This window comes from Megalops cyprinoides, chromosome 13 (assembly GCF_013368585.1).
Source record: "Megalops cyprinoides isolate fMegCyp1 chromosome 13, fMegCyp1.pri, whole genome shotgun sequence".
NCBI classification, from domain to species: domain Eukaryota; kingdom Metazoa; phylum Chordata; class Actinopteri; order Elopiformes; family Megalopidae; genus Megalops; species Megalops cyprinoides.
Genome location: NC_050595.1, coordinates 23546482 through 23560949, shown reverse-complemented (window position 1 = coordinate 23560949; position 14468 = coordinate 23546482).

Genomic DNA, 14468 nt, shown 5'->3' with positions numbered 1-14468 from the left:
TTGCAAAAAGGATGGTGGAACTAGCAGTGCACCCTGGTGGTACTCCATGTTGTCACACCCAGATTTAGTTATCCATTTATAAGAGCTTGTTGATAGTGACAGACATTGAACTTGTTAGCATATATAAATTAGTTAAAAAGTTACACAGCTACAAATAATTTTTCCTTTTGACCAAATTCTTCACATTTCATCTCATAACTTTTAAAATATTTGAGTAGCCAAATACATCTTGTCAGTGTTTCTGTTACAGAAATGCTGTTTTTAAGGCATTCACACAATGAGATTTATTATTCATTTATAATTGAATAATAAATTGACATTTTATGTACATTTTCTGTTCAAGTACATAAAATCTGCTTCTTTCACAAAGGAATCATTCGTCGTGACCAATGAACCTTCTTTAAGCGCACAGTCTTTGAGACTACTGCACTACTATACCGTTGATGGGATATCTGTATATCTATATATCTGTGTACAGTGGAGCGAGTTGTGTCATCGTAACAAAAAATAAATAAATAAAACCAATAAAAAACCACCTTCTGATGAGGTGGCAGCCTCACCCCCCCCCCCCCCCAACCTCTGTGTCAGCTGTGCAGCGGCAGCTGCAATATGGCGGGGGTCATGACGATTGTGTCCCTTCTAATCGCAGCGGTCACTCAACCCTCTTTGCCGCTGCACCACACCTGAGGCCGGGAAACAGTGGCGCCTGGCCGAAAAGTGGCACGCACCAGATAATCAGAACTAAATGTGTTTGTCCAAATCACAACTCACAGCGCGGGTGCGAGTGACACCATCTGTTTACACGCTCCTCTGGGTGCATTGGCACCGATTGCATCCAGCTTTTCAGCCATGTGGCCCTGAAAGGGGTCTGAGTTCCCTCTACACCAATACAAAATGGAGTTTCAAAGTTTAACGGCTTCAAGTCCAAGATTAATTGCAAAGTAGTTAAAGGTAGATTGGTGTTTAATAGCACCGCCGCTATGGTCATCATTTATTTAAGACTTGATTCTAATTTCTTAAAAAAAGCTGACATGCAGCAGCGGTCTTTGGCAATGAAATACGATTTATTTTATTATTGCAAATTCAGTGTCCCCCTGAACCACATATTCGCAATTAGACCAGCGCTAATTACCCTATAAAATTGTTATGAATTATCTGTTTTTAAACGGATAAAACGGTCAGCACAGATACTGAACGTGAAATTTGGATGTAGCAAGATGGCTTTTCAACATAATCACCGATGAGGCTGCCAAGAATTTGGAGAAATACCGCGAAACAATTAAACCCCTAATACGGGACACATCTTAAACCATAAAATATCTTCTGGAAATACATCTCCTACCACGGACATTCTCCTAATGAATGCGATTCATATTTCCAGGTAGCAGAAAATTCCGCCACAGGAATAGCAATTTAATTCAGCGTGCCTGAATGGTTTAATCCATTTTGACTCCAGGCGCAATAAGACGGTAGCTGTAAAAAGATGTCATTTATCATAAATTAATCCAGCCCCTTTTATGGTGAATGCAACCAAGCTCCCTCATCAGATCCTCAGGAAGATATTGTCCGAGTATCATGCCCAAGTGGTGCCATGGGGATTATAATTACAATGAAGGGAACATTAAACAAATTTTTAGGACATTTGCTTTCTGGAAATTGTGAATATGATTATGAAAGGATAAAAAATAGCCCCATGTTACTGTATAGGGCTTCATACGTGTGTTTGTGTATGTGTGTTGCATACATTCGATCTTGCAATATGCCTTATATTTCATATAAAAATATTTTAAACAATAAATCTAGAAAATTAACTTTGGTGAAAAAAAGTTGGGCTGACAGTGGTTTGCTCATTTCAGGGTGTTTTTCAGAGGCTATCTGTTCTCTATTCTCCCACTGTGGTATAGGCCCATGTTGCCCATTGTTTCATGAATTTATGAGTTTCATGTTATAAATACACAGCAGGCTGTCATAGCAGTGCAGTGCAATATTACGTTTTGGCATGTTTTACAACTTGCCATGTTTGTGTCTGATGCGTGGTGAGATCATAAACATTACCGTTGTTTTCTCTGGAATAGCTATAGCTGTCACAAAAATGAATGTTAAAGCAACATATTACCACAAGAGGAAAATCTGAAAGTATACATATTTTTCAAATAGCAAAGCATTGTTAGTTTTTCTTTTACAACCTTTAGCAGAGGCCTAAATCCAGAGGGATTTTAAACATAACCTTCTTGTATACATCTATGAATGCAAATGTGGGTAATCATATTCATAAACAATGACACAGTACATAAAGCATAAAGGAATCTAAGCTAACAGAGAGGCATCCCAGCTATATGTGTATGGCTATCTGTATTAATGGGGAATTGTCTGATTCTCAAACAAATAGTCTTATTACCCATGTCAATGGAAGATGGAGTACAGGTCATGTTATCAGTCTATTTGTCCTACATGGCATTTTGTGTAGTGTCAAAATGTCATGCCTTTGTGCACTGGTTTGCTTCCTATAGTCTATTTGTTTCATGTGGCACAATTATGCCATAGCCCTACTTTACATAAAGCAAGCATGGTTATATTCTTGAAGGGTGGCCAGGGAAGCTAAATGGAGGGAATAATGTATATCAGTATACAAGTCTTTTTTTCTGATGGGAAACACTGCTGTTCATTTTTCAGGATCAGTAATGACTGTTTGGTCAGTGCAGTAGAGAGTTCTATGCTATGTGAACAATCCTTTGTTTCATTAATTTCTAATAGTGTTTCAAATTGCAGTTGCTCCTGAATTTCTCCCCTTAATGGTTCATATTAAACTGGGAGGTTGGATAAAGCCTGGTCTCCGATGAACGTCACTGCAGTGCAGTTTTTCATAAGCCACAAATAAGGATGCTCACGCTGTTGGAGGCACAATAAAAACTCATTACAGCTAGTACTATTTTCAAACTAGTTGCTTGCCAGCCTGACCACTGCTGTTTCATGAATGTCTAACCTTCACTTGCAATTGTTGTATCAGTTTAACTATGGCAGAAACGGCATAATGAAACAGCAATAATAAATATAATTGGTCTGCCATCCAAGGTTATCCCAGCATTTCTCCGAAGAAAGTTTTATTTGAAGGAAAATAACTTTTCCAGCATTATTTTTAGTACCTTATTAAGGAAACATAAAAATCAGTTTTGGCATGTTTTTCAAACTGTTCAAACCTTGTCTGGTGATGGATTGTCTGGCAATGATAGTTTGTTTTTAAACCATGGAATACTTATCTCTATGTACAAATGGCATAGAAATTGCTTTGGGAAAGTATGGGAAATGGGAAAGTATGATGAAATGCTGAGTGCATTAGTATAACATTTCATGTCTGGTATAGACTATGTCACTCAACAGCTACAGGAGAGTTAATGTTAATATCTACATAGTAAACCTAATTAATGCATAGAGTTCCTGAAAGATTTCAACAGTTTTGCCAAGTCTCCCATGCAAATATGAATGCAGGAACAGTTTGTGGCTATAGCTGCTGTAAACAGGATGACATGAATTGGAGCATGAGAAGGAAAATAAATAAATAAAGCAGGCACTTCATTCTGACAACCACTGTCCTTGAATTGGTTATTTCAACAGCACTCATACTCTGTGCTCTTTTTTTGCTGTCTCTCCAAACTTTCCAAACAGCAAAGCAGAATAAATCTCCCATTTCTGATTGATTTTCAGGCACAGGTAAACAAGGGGTGGAGAATAGTACCTTTCCAGTCTTCCTAAAGCTTATCTCTCAGTGCAGCTGGCCCCATTCCTTTTCATTAGACATAGTCGCAAATATGTGCACACCGATATCCAACAAGAGAGCACCACATTTTATTATATTACTTTATTTCACCTGATATAATCCCACTAATTTGTTCTCTGAAGAAATCAGAGGCTCCCAGATGTTCCTTTTAAATAATGCATTTATCAGTTGAATGTATAATCATGTTGCATGGAACTGTGGGCTAATGTTACACACTGTCTCTTTCGAAGATATGCAGCCAATATGAATTGATTTTTGTTCACTTTTTAGTCTTCCACTGCGACACAATCTTCTGAATGAACATGACTGTAACACATCATGTATTCTTGACAAAGACAACAGAAATCTCTAACATGCAAACATTCCACTGGAAGGACGTATCAGCCTGGTTTCAGGTGTTGTCTGGTGCTTTAAGAGCATACACAGTGATTCATCTGAATGGAGACAATTTCATGTCACTTAAAATGTGCATGCTTTCATTTACTGTATATTGATGGATACACATCAAGGTAAAATGCCATAACCAGATGGACATCTCAAGGGATGCAATTGTAAGGATGCAAATTTCTTTGACAGCTTTTCACAGTGGGGTCATTACACCCCCTGTGCCTGGATTGTCTTTCCAAACCAAAAAACTGCCTCTGTGTTCCTGTAAGCAAGGCTTACCGAATGCAAGCTTTTCACAGGTGTCAGATAGCTGATGTTACGACTCTAGCCTGAGGGTTGTGTGGAGAATTACATTTCATTAAGCTCCAAACTTTTTTAGGGAATAGATATAGTAGGGCTAAACATTTCATGTGTTTGTTTCTTTCTGCTGTTGTCAGCAGCTACAGCAACTGGCCTCCCATTTAATGCATGGCCGAGTACTATTTCAAAGATATTGCAGTCTATAAAGTGAACAGAAGGGAAGAAGTCAATGCCCTTCCCTGACAGGCCTATCAATCAGACAGTCAATATCAAAAACAGTACAGGAAACATTTTAAGGAGCACTGTTTGTGTCATAAAGAGGTATCCCAGGGCTCTGCCAGTTTCTCTCACACACTCTCACTCACTCACCCACACACACACACGCACACACAGAGTCAGAGCTACTTTAATATCCATATCCAACATAAACATTTGTAGAGAGTGCCTGTGGTGTGGACTTATGCATAGAAATATTATGAGGCGGTTTTTCTGTAAACTGGAGGATCATGTCTTCCTTTTATTTGCTCTTATTCAGGAAGGTTTGCAGCAGTAATTTAATGCATAAATTGTGTACCAAGTGTACCAAGCCTTGCATTTTCATGACTTATTGGATTTTAAAAGGGAAGAACATTTGGAGCTGAGTACATCTTCTTCAAGATTATTAGAATATGTAATAAAGGTCAGGAAATTTGAGTAGTTCACATATTTCTACTCTAATTTTACTAGGATTTAAAAATGATTTTAATAAGATTGTTGTATATTATAATTTTGACTCCATTATAACTGAAATGAGTACAGTTTAGGCTCTTTGTGCTGTATTATTTCCTTTTGTGTGTGTGTGTGTGTGTGTGTGTGTGTGTGTGTGTGTGCCTGCTGTTTTAGCTTGTTCAGTTCTGTTTACACAAAAGCTTGGTGAAGAATCACCCTCGTTCTTTCCCCCCATGCATGAAAGATTGACTCTGATTGCCTCACAGAGACAAGTCAAACTTTGCCCACATCACATGACCCGTGCGCCGAGGCCTCCCAATCTGATTGGCTGCAGCATGCTCATGTACGCAGAGCAAACGGTAGGTTTCTGATGACTGGGGAAGCCAAGAACATGACCCGTTGAGTCAGACAGCGAGGAGCAGGGCAGCTACCCCACCACAAGGTCACTGAGGTCCAGTATAGTCAGTAATGATTACACACAGCTATGAATATCAAGGAGTTAAATCAAACATGGTTATTTTTCTTTAGTCTTAGCAGGATTTTCAATTTGCACCTTAGTAACGGTCCAGTCCCTTGCCCCCTCAGTCTCTAGACCTCCTCCTTCCCTGCAATTACTCTTCATTCCGCTGGCCACATGAATCAGGCAGAGAGTGTTGCTAAATTGGTCCCATTTGTTTCAATTAGCTGTACACACTGACCACGCCATTCTGGTGCCATGCCAAGGCCAGCACAAACACAACAACTGACGCAAGCTGATATGCTTCAGAAGGCAAGCTCAACGAGGCGTATCTTGAAGAGTCATGCAATTTTTGTAAATTTTTGATTTTTTCTCAACCCTAAATTAATTATTATATTACTTTACATTACATTATTGTCATTTAGCAGACACCCTTATTCAGAGTGAGCTACATACATATTGGCTACAGTGCCGCTGTGGGGAACCAAACCAGCAACCTTTTGGTTATGGCCCTGCTCCTTACCACTATGCCAATTATGTGAATTGACATGGTTCACAACATTATAAGTAGAACATGTTAGACAACTGTCATGAATATAAAAAGGCAAGTAGCTATGTGCATGCTTAGCAAAGCTAAAATGTGCTGAACCTAGCTTTATTGTATCAAAAACTGTAAGCACTCAGACTTTTTTTGTTATGGGCAATTTAGCATGCTAGCTAGCTAAGATAATGATTTGAGTTACCGCATGTTATTGGTATCATTTGCAGGGTAAGTTAGCTACTTAGCCAGCCACAGCTGGGAGTGTGGGCATGGTGCACATGCCTGCCTGTCTTCTCTATGGACATGCCCTTGCATCACATGTCACAGCATATATGGTGTGCATCATATGCCATATTTCACTATGGAATAATTGGTTCTTCATTGCATAACTGTCAGTTTCGCCTCTTGTTTCTGCTCATTTATTCATTTGTCTCTTCTTGCAACAAGCATAGCATGTTCCTTAATTTACATGTGGCGCTACAAGAAAATCTTGTCTCATTATAACTTGAAAGAGAGGAATATGTTGAATATAAATGAGATGGCGGCAATTGTCTGTGGACTACATCAACAGTGTGGGCTGAATGCATTTCCTCTCTCCTGAATGGCTTCTTTCACCTTGACAGATTCTACAGTAACTTATGTCATGTTTACAGTGTCTTAATGTTGGGGGCAATGACATTCTAAGACAGTGACCAAAATGAACTAAGCTAATACATTAGCCATTCTTAACATTCAACATTCAAGCAAAAAAAGGAGATAAGTAATCTCACTAATCCCTATGCCTAGTTTATAATTTTAATTACTTAGCCAAAAAAAAACAAAAAACAAACAGGCATCTGAGAAGATATGCCCGCATGACACAGTTGGCTGTATCTTCCAGTGCAAAATTCTTAAGAGCAGCAGTGTAATTTATCTGGGGTGAGAGGAAGTCTTCCCAGTGGTGAAAGGTCAGAGCCCCTTAACAAAATCCATAATTCTTGTAGTGAAAGTGGAGCAAGGCTATAGGCAATAGCACCCAGAACAGTGCACACAGTAGATTGCATACAGGCAGCATCAGTGTGTTATATATGGGTCTGTCACAGAGAAATGGCAAAGGCTAGATTTCATGGGGAATGGAATCGGTGGAGACAGCCAAGCCCAAGAACCCATGAATAAAAAGGGTCCCCCTTTCCTTCCCCCTCCGATGCCCAGTCCTTATTTTGGCTTCAGAGCCGGCTTCAGCCCAACCATGGTGCAAAAGAACAGGGCCAGTTGCATTTAAATTGAAAATTACCTTTTACAGCAGGGACGCTAGTGCGAGATTAATCGAGATAAGGGTACAGAGAGACATAAAAAGCAGAAGACTGTAACGTGTGTGTGTGTGTGTGGGGGGGGGGGGGGGGGGGGGGGTAATGTAGTGCTCTGTTACATAAGCCATGAACAATCTCTTCATACCGTAAAACAACCATTTTCTTAGTGAATTGAGAAGATTTACCACCCCATTGATTGGCCAAAAATATCTGTCCATTTTGCTTTAATGACATAACCCAGTGAGGCAGAGACTATTGGACAAAACACATATAAAATACAAATTCAGTATGCTGCCTCATATAACTCATGGAAAGGTCTTAGGATGCAGAGGGAGAATATAGTTGTAATGCAAAGTTCAATCATTTAGACAGCAGAAGGTATCAATGCCAAATAAATGCATCATTCATGTAGAACATGTATATATGTGTCCCTGTTAAAAAAAAAAACGAGAAGAGATTTCAATTGTTATGCATATGTGAAATCAACTGAAAATGACTCAGTAATTTATGCCAGCATCAATTTAATTTTAATGGCGATTAACTTATGAATTCAGTAATTTAGTCATTAATGTGTTTCCTCAACCATGGCAAACACACCATGTCAGATGCCACCATTTTTTCCCCCATAATGTCTGCCAGGACCCTCATGGAATATCCAAAGACAAGCAGTTAAAATGTGTAATTGGCTTGAGACTGTTACCTGTGAATTCAGGTAAATAAAGAACTGAGACTCAGAGTGCTAGGATACTCTGAAGAAAGCCAGCTACAAGTGAGTGCTGGGTGGACACAGTGACAATGGTGTTTCATTGCCTGTGGCTGGGATGTGTGCATGTGGGGGCCTTAAAAACCATTTCAGTAAATAATGAATTCAGTGATAATGTAAATATAAATGCATACATTTATTTGACACTGGGGACAAGAGCACACAGCTCTAACATTTATGCAACCTCATGTCACAAGGATGAAGGCAGTCTTTCTAAACACACCACAAACAGATATTCATCTTTCACACAATGGTACAGGTCTGCTTTAACATTATCTATGCACCAGAGAGATGTCACCTTTTGATGTAACCCAACAGAAAGGAAGGAATTCAGTCTTCACCCAGATTGACCTTGCTTTTTGAATAAGTCATTTAAGCAGGTGCTGAAATCACCTATCAAGTGACACATTTAAATTTAATTTTGTTATGCAAATTTCAAGCCAAACTTCAAAATGGGGGGATTGAATTCCATCCATATTCAGCCTTAAACTTGTCCAACAAAACTCTGGCATCTACTCCCGCTTTTCGCTCCAGACCCTGGCCTAACAGATACGGACAATGTGTTGCTCTGGAGCGACTGGCAGACGTATGGCAGGATCACTTGTCACGCCCATGTAAGGAGCTCCCGGGTGCTACGCGTCCGGACAATTAAACAAACAGGAACAAGAGATTACTAGTGTTATGGAAGCTGGCTTCCGTTCCCTCCGCGGGCAGAGCCTGAGATGGCCGAGCTCACTGCCAGTCCACAACTGCTGAGGCAAAGCCAGGGCCCACCGATGTCCAAAACGCTGCTGTTGTTCCACTGATAAAAAGGGCCAAACACACGCAGTCCACAGCCACACAGTGAGTCCTGAAAGGGAAAAATGCTGTACATAGGAGACATCTTTGAGGAGCTCAACAAGAAAGGGAGGAAGCATCAACAGCAATCGACAGCAGACGGACAATCTGGACCTTCGCTTGAAGAACGGATGCGCAAATGAATTAAATGAACCAATCGGATTCAAAAGGCTTTTTATCCCATGCCACAAAATCATTTCCCAGCAGCTTGACCTAAAGGACAGAGAGAATGATGTGTTCTCAGCACAGGGTGGTGCATACAGTGAACTTCAGAGAAAACTAAACCGCCCTGAGCAAGACTTCAAAGAGGAGCATTTCACTCCAGGCGTAATTTCCCGATGTCTAATACTTTGTAAATATTTATGTTACCTTGCACCATATTGGTCTCTAGCAGTTATTTCTTTGCCCTGAAAAAGAAAAAAAAATAGAACGTGACGGAGCACAGATTAGAAAAAGCTGACATTTCACAGCCTGATGAAAAGGCAAAACTACTGCGTAGCTTCTGTGCCGGGAACTAGAGTACAGATCCTTGAGAAACTATTTGTCATTCAACGAACAAACTAGGAGAAAAGACTGATTGATCTGTCAGAAGCCTCTGCGTCTCTTTAGCGCTGACAGGCTGGAGGAACTCTTCTCCTGCTCTCAGAATGCGTGTGGCTGCTGACAGCTTGTTGGTTTTGTTCCTACACAGTAGCATGTTGTGCTGGATACCCCAACAGCATGCGATGTAAACAAACTGAACAATAAAAATGGAAATAGGTGTTGCGCCAACATTCAGCAAAAGTATTAGGCTGAGGTGAATGGGCGGATTTTTTCCACACTAGGCTTTCGTATACATTCAGACATATTAGGCAAACTATAATTTTCTCAGCAACTTAATTTGCAAATTACAGCACAATCAGAACAGCGGGGCAAGTGAGAAGAGAGATGAAAAGATTCATTTAACATCTTCCTGCTGGCTGGTGTTTACATTGAACATTGTGGTGTCAGTGTGAATATATGGATGTTTGATACAACCTCTCTTTCATAGGCAATGAAGACAAAGCGAGAGCTATATGTGATTACAGTCACCAGAATAAATCCTGAACCCCAGGAGCCCCTGCGCCCACCTTAACCCCAACAATAATGTAATTTTCACTGTCACGAACACATCTGTTGTGCTTCCTGGGAGCCTGTTCCAAAAATACAACACGGCCTTTTACTCTCAGATGTTCACACTGCATGTAATGACATCCTCCCAGCGGTTGGCAGGCGGTGTTAGGTTCAAATCAGGACCTGCTGTCTGAGTAAGTTTTCGATGACAGACAGATTAACTAAAACTAATCAATATGACATGGAAAGAACAAGAACAAAAAAAAAAAAATATCCACATGTCTGTCACATGGAACCAAAACATTAATCAGCTGAAAATGTTTACATTGCATGAAGTAATATATTTAAAATATACTGTTGCATCTGTTGTATAGTTTGCAGGTTACATTACATAACATTTCAGCTTTCGGTTCTTGTTGTCTTTGTGGCTCCCATATGCAGAGTGTTTTTTTTTTCATGGGAACAGTGGCATGACAACAGCAGTGGAAATGATAGCCCGCACTTATCAGCAGGCCCTTTATTGCTCCGGTTCTTCATTCATTGTTCCGCTTCTGCGGCATATTTTGGGTTTATTTTTCATAAAATGTGGGGGCAGAAGTGCCCGTCTGAGCAATAAAAGGAAGAAGCATTGAGAGAGAGGAACACACTTTGTAATGACTGCTTCAGGTACATGTTGGTGAGTCTCTAATCTTTCTGTAAGAAAGATGCTAAACGTAATTTGGGGCTTATGAAAAAAATCTAGGTCGGGGAGGCTGTAAAAATGGCATTATCTGGCGCTCCACATAAATTACACGGTTTGTGATGTTGTAATGCATTCTGCATCGAGCGACTACATGCTGTAAGCTGCAACATGTCATACTGAACCTTAATGTTCCACCCTGTATAGATCTGTCTGCATGCTTCCTGTGCATTAAACTTCACAATTAGCTCTGCTCGAGTCAGGGTGGCTCATGGGAGTGGAGCTTTTCTCGATTTCTGTGGCATGAAGCAGCTCGATGCACTAGAACACCTCCATCACACAGCCGTTAGCGTAATCCATCTCTGTAATGCTGAGTGCCATGCAGCCAGGTGGTGGGCACAGCTTTTTAAGTCTTTGGCATGAGTCTGCACTAGACTGAGCCCCTAACCTTGGAAGAGGACATCCTACCCACAAGGATGTACTTTAATCAAATCATTTCATATTTTCATTCCTTTTCGGATGAATTTAATTTCACAGAAAGCTATTGAGAGCTATAATAACCTTCAACAACTTTTATGACTCCCATGCGCTTCCACAGACAAGGAAACTTGTTTGATATACTTGCCCCTCTGTTGCATTGCACACATGTTAAGATGATAATTATACATGACATAAAAGCAGTTTTGTTTTAATTGAAAGGTTTTTAAACAACAAAGGGATCATGGAGTTAAACAAACAAGTAAAAATACAATGCATGCATAATGCACCCTTTGAAAAAAGCCAGTCAAATTGACTTGCAAGATAAGATGCATAAAGTTGAATGTAAAATGGAAAATTTATTAGGTATGCAGTCAGCAAAAAAGTGCCTACAGAAATAAATATGATGTCTTTTGCATCTTAAAAATGAGATTTTAAGGAGTCAGCAGTGACATGCCCTGAATGGAACTGTTTTTCATAAACATCTGAAGCATAATGTTCTTTTTAAATTTCCTTTTTTTTTAGCAAAATCTATATCACTCTAGGTTTCTCCTACATAAGAATATACCCTTCAGTGAACTTATTTTCGAAGGAAGTTCCTAAAAGTAGGACAAGGGGAAGGCGGCAGAATAATTCTACATTTACTTTTATTACGCTTATGATGCTCTATACTACGTCTCGTTGTCCGATACTAAATACACATGGGATAGGTGTCGTCTCCCCATCCGCGTTTCCTTGTCTCATACCATGTTCACGGAAAATGAAGCAGGATTATGAAAATCACAGTTTGTCCACCACACCTCGTTTTGATAAGAAAAATGTAAGTTTAAGGCGTGAGTGAAAGGATGGGAAGAATCAGCAGAAAACATGATATCAACAAACATTCGTTTTCACGAGTTTCTGCTGTTCAGAGTCGTCGTTGACATTAGTACATTTCTGTTTTACTGATGAAAAGAGAATTTTTATTTATTTCACTTGCAGGGAATGTTCCACGGTGGTGACAAAGCGTGTGCCCTTCTCTTGCTTGTTCTTCCTCCCAGAACAGAAGACGTCTGGCGCCACACACAATCGGCAGCCTGAACATTCACAGCTCGTATTCTCCCGTCTGGTGATTTATGCTCACACGATTTTTTACACCGAGCTGCGATCGCCTCACTGTCTTCCACTGCCTTACTGTGTGGAGATAATTGCTTTCCTGCATTCGCTGAATCACTTCCTTTTCACTTTGTCTTTTCTTTTAGATAGTTGGGCTCACTTTTCAAAATAATCACCCAGCAAACCGATCACGAATCCAATCCTCAACAAAGGTACAACCCCTTTCAGCCTACTTGTATGTTAAAAATTTCATATTCCAATTTTCGGCCAAGCATTTGGTAGCTTCAGTTGCACTTGCCCACCGTGGCATGAATGTTAAGAAAAGAATATCAGTCTCCTTACTGGAAATATTGCTTTGCTAGAAGGTAAATGTATTGACTATACTAGGCAAAGTAATACTAGTTGCATAATGTCGCATAACCATTATATCTTTGACATTAATTCATAGTGATTTAGTTTTTTCAAAGATTATGAGGTATTTATTGATATCTGTTGCATGGGTTTGCGAATTAGAGTTTTTATTCCTCTCATCTTAATTCTGAGGTCAGAGGTGCCAAATTAGTTTTAAAATGGTCCCGTTAATTAAACTGCCATAACTGATTTGTGTGTGAGGTGTCTGGGGCTGCTAATTAGATTATTTTGGTTTGAGTTATTAATAGCCACTCATGAATATTCATTACACATTGGCATTCCTGTGCTTTAACAGCTGTGAGGTCACTGATATGGTGCTATCTGACAAATGAAACTGATATTTCTCATTGAAAGCCAACTGTCTGAAGCATGATAATTAGAACTTCCTCTGTCATGCATATCTTGTAATGTGGTGAACTGCTGAAATGGCACACTGCAATGTGTAATCCATTGAGTTTTAAGAGATTCAGTATATTAATGTTCTTTAAAGACCTGTAGCCTAGCTGTGAGTTTTACAGCCTTTATTGTGAGCTTTATATTGGTCTGTTTTTGACAGCGAATGCTCCTGATAATCTTTTGTCTGTTTTCAAAATGCTCAGATTGTCATCGCAAAAACATCATTTGGGACCGAGAGATTGGGAGTTAGTGTTTTGCCTCATGGTGGGAACTGAACAAAATTCAGATGTAGTTTCAGCAGACTGCCCTTTTCTCCCACAGTGGAAAAACCAGCAATGCAGGCAGTCCATTTTTTCCCTTTCATGTCCTGGCAACAGACAAGGGCACATGAGGCTCTCTGGGTTGTGAAAGCATTGTGTCTCCTTCACAGCTGAAAGGCCATCTTATAATGCATCAAAGGTCAAATGGTGATAAGATGCTGGTCACATGTTCCCTTAATTGTCATTCAACATGCACTCCAGCTTGTACTTTATGGTTTTATCAAATCTTCTGCAAAAGGTGTACATTTTATGTGGCAGCATTTCGCCTCAGGGTGCCACAGATTTCCCTGGTTGCGCCCCTTGGATTTGTCAATAGCTGTACCACAACGATTAGCATTTATGCAGTACACTGCAATGTGGCTTGTTAGAATGCTATGGGACAGAGGGACTCTAAAATGAATCCATGCAGATTCCAGAGGTATAGGCAAGGGAGGCAGCCCCACTGACTTTGTAGAGAAGGAATGTGGCATCCGAGGTCCGCAAATCCAGCTCAGCTGGTTGATGATTTCTCAGATATACTGAGAGGTCAGCGGTGATTGACAGAATGAGGGCTGAAATGTTTAACTCTGCAGCTAATGGTCTGGGTGGGCGGGGTAGGGTATGTGCAGGGGGTTACACTCTGTCTAGGGTTATCTGTCATAAATCCAAACACTAAACAGCATGCAGTGTTTCAGGAGCTCGGTGAGGTACTCACAATACGCAAACTCAATGGCACTTTAACCGCGTTGGCATAGTGCAGGAGGTCTAGCGTTTGAGCTTCAATTACCCTCTCCCTCAAGAACCCACTGTCACATCCCAATCCTCTAATTAAACTCTGAATGTGTTAAATACACAATAAAAATGGCACACCAGATTATTTATAGTTTTCTGCAGGCTGTCGCTGCCATGTTTTAGCAGATTTTGAGCTCTTAAAAAATACCGCATACTTTGAGTGCCATTTG